Source organism: Oncorhynchus keta, chromosome 11 (genome assembly GCF_023373465.1).
Source record: "Oncorhynchus keta strain PuntledgeMale-10-30-2019 chromosome 11, Oket_V2, whole genome shotgun sequence".
Classification (NCBI taxonomy): domain Eukaryota; kingdom Metazoa; phylum Chordata; class Actinopteri; order Salmoniformes; family Salmonidae; genus Oncorhynchus; species Oncorhynchus keta.
Genome location: NC_068431.1, coordinates 31063246 through 31066515, shown reverse-complemented (window position 1 = coordinate 31066515; position 3270 = coordinate 31063246). Strand labels below are relative to the sequence as shown.

The 3270-nt window shown below is 41.9% G+C and overlaps 1 long non-coding RNA gene across 1 annotated transcript; it reads left to right on the top strand.

Annotated features, from left to right (window-relative positions):
* Nucleotides 1-218: 218 nt before the first annotated feature.
* On the top strand, nucleotides 219-2910 carry LOC118390709 (uncharacterized). Its single transcript, XR_004826981.2, has 3 exons — nucleotides 219-437; nucleotides 2187-2259; nucleotides 2423-2910. It is a non-coding gene; the product is annotated as an uncharacterized LOC118390709 (long non-coding RNA).
* The last annotated feature ends 360 nt before the right edge of the window (nucleotides 2911-3270 follow it).

The window sequence follows — 3270 nt, the reverse complement described above, 5'->3', positions numbered from 1 at the left end:
GTAATTGAATATAAACAGCAATTTCTAAGTGTATTTGCAATGTATTGTAAACCATCCAATCTCCTTTCTCTAAACAATTGAGGGAGGTGATGCACAACCACATTTGTTATGTTTTGCTCAGATTTGCAATTTGCAATTGCCCTTGAAATTACATATTTTATAACACAATGCATATTCTCAAATTATGTTGATTTAAAGCTATAGAAGACAGTTAAAAAAAAGAAGGAAAACCAGGGAGTGTCTACTCACTACAGACTAAGACATGGATACATTCCGGACCTCCAATGCAAGATTTTGAGGAAGTGGTTGGAATCTGGTGGCAGGATGCCAAGGAGAAGAACCCAAAAGACCCTAGAAGACTTGGACTCCTACCCTCCCCTCTAATCCTTCACCAACAACTGAGAAAATTGCACAATCACAAGTGAGAAGAGGCCTAGGTAAAAAAAAAACTGAAGGCAGGAATATCAGGTTGATAGATACAGTGGGGCAAAAGTGTTTAGTCAGCCACCAATTGTGCAAGTTCTCCCACTTAAAAAGATGAGAGGCCTGTCATTTTCAACCTAGGTACACTTCAACTATGACAGACAGAGTGAGAAAACAATCCAGAAAATCACATTGTAGGATTTTTTATGAATTTATTTGCAAATTATGGTGGAAAATAAGTATTTGGTCAATAATAAAAGTGTATCTCAATACTTTGTTACATACCCTTCGTTGGCAATGACAGAGGTCAAACATTTTCTGTAAGTCTTCACAAGGTTTTCACACACTGTTGCTGGTATTTTTGCCCATTCCTCCATGCATATCTCCTCTAGAGCAGTGATGTTTTGGGGCAACACAGACTTTCAACTCCCTCCAAAGATTTTCTATGGGGTTGAGATCTGGAGACTAGCTAGGCCACTCCAGGACCTTGAAATGCTTCTTACGAAGCCACTCCTTCGTTGCCCGGGCGGTGTGTTTGGGATCATTGTCATGCTGAAAGACCCAGCCACGTTTCATCTTCAATGCCCTTGCTGATGGAAGGAGGTTTTCACTCAAAATCTCACGATACATGGCCCCATTCATTCTTTCCTTTACACGGATCAGTCGTCCTGGTCCCTTTGCAGAAAAACAGCCCCAAAGCATGATGTTTCCACCCCCATGCTTCACAGTAGGTATGGTGTTCTTTGGATGCAACTCAGCATTCGTTGTCCTCCAAACACGACGAGTTGAGTTTACCAAAAAGTTATATTTTGGTTTCATCTGACATTCTCCCAATTTTCTTCTGGATCATCCAAATGCTCTCTAGCAAACTTCAGACGGGCCTGGACATGTACTGGTTTAAGCAGGGGGACACGTCTGGCACTGCAGGATTTGAGTCCCTGGCGGTGTAGTGTTACTGATGGTAGGCTTTGTTACTTTGGTCCCAGCTCTCTGCAGGTCATTCACTAGGTCCCCCAATGTGGTTTTGGAATTTTTGCTCACCGTTCTTGTGATCATTTTGACCCCACGGGGTGAGATCTTGCGTGGAGCCCCAGATCGAGGGAGATTATCAGTGGTCTTGTATGTCTTCCATTTCCTAATAATTGCTCCCACAGTTGATTTCTTCAAACCAAGCTGCTTACCTATTGCAGATTCAGTCTTCCCAGCCTGGTGCAGGTCTACAATTTTGTTTCTGGTGTCCTTTGACAGCTCTTTGGTCTTGGCCATAGTGGAGTTTGGAGTGTGACTGTTTGAGGTTGTGGACAGGTGTCTTTTATACTGATAAGTTCAAACAGGTGCCATTAATACAGGTAACGAGTGGAGGACAGAGGAGCCTCTTGAAGAAGTTACAGGTTGGTGAGAGCCATAAATCTTGCTTGTTTGTAGGTGACCATATACTTATCTTCCACCATAATTTACATATAAATTAATTAAAAATCCTACAATGTGATTTTCTTTTCTAATTTTGTCTGTAATAGTTGAAGTGTACCTATGATGACAATTACAGGCCTCTCTCATCTTTTTAAGGGGGAGAACTTGCACAATTGGTGGCTGACTAACTACTTTTTTGCCCCACTGTATATTGCATCAGCCCTCAGTGTGTTATAACAAAGCCTGTAGGGGATGATACCTACTGTATGCAGTCAATGAATAGATGTCTTTTTATAATTTCATGGTATCGGTACACTAAACCTGCACATTCCTTATTCCTTCCCTGCCCCTAGTATTGGATGAACCTTGAGACCATGCAGGAGCTCCAGAAACCTCCTCCAGCTCAGCAACCCTGTGAGAAACCAGGTAACCCACATAATGTACATACAAACTGTTTTAAACCAAGTACATTACAAAAATAGAATTTGAAAGAAGCAAGATTTCATTTAGTTTTTGCACTACAGAAATCTTTGTCCTTCATAGTAACAATTATATTTTTTCTGACTTATCTGTTGGAATACATCTCTAGATTAACAGTAAAGGCCCTGATGGACCAAGACCCCTGCTATTGGACCTCTCAAAAGACCCCTCTGAAGCCTCTACTATAAAGCAACTAGGAGACCTGCCTGCCTGCCTCCCAGTCCCAACCCCAAAACTGATGCAGCAATTTCTGTACCAGGCAACACAAACAAACTGATGACAGGAGCATACACATGGACAGTTGGCTTAGACAGAGGTCGAGTCCCTGCCTGCAATAGTTCCTTTCTGTCTGTAGGAATCTCCCTGAAGTTGCCACAGGTGCACCAAAGTGGTGGCTCACCATTCTGGCGTCAGTAAATCTCGAGGACATAAAACACCAACCCTGGCTCTCAATGAAACATCAGCCTCACCACCTCCCTGTTGTCTGCATCATCGAGCTCCTTGATGAGAAATTCCTGAATGAACAGACGCACACACAGCCTATTATCAGTAAATCAGAATGTGTTATTTCTCTCCACACCCAACTAAAGGCATTTCTCATGTGGATGGTCAAGGTCTACAATTCATTCAAAGCCAATTCAAAAACGACTTTATATTGCAAATTGATGAAAATATTAAATGTTTCTATTGAATGTAGTATGTGTGTAGAAATACTAAAAAACTAAATGTATTCAGCCACCAATTATTCTGTACCAACTATTCGGCTATTTAAAAAAAGTTATTTTGTTCAATGACTTAAATGTAAATGTAATTTTCAACATAATACAAACCTGTGTGGCAGCCATCACGTCGGAGAGCAAAAAGCCTCTCCTCATCCTCATTATCTGTCTCTCTGCTGCCTGCCTCTGCCTGTCCGTCCTATGCCCCTGGCTCTCCCTCTAGCCCTGCCTCGTGCCC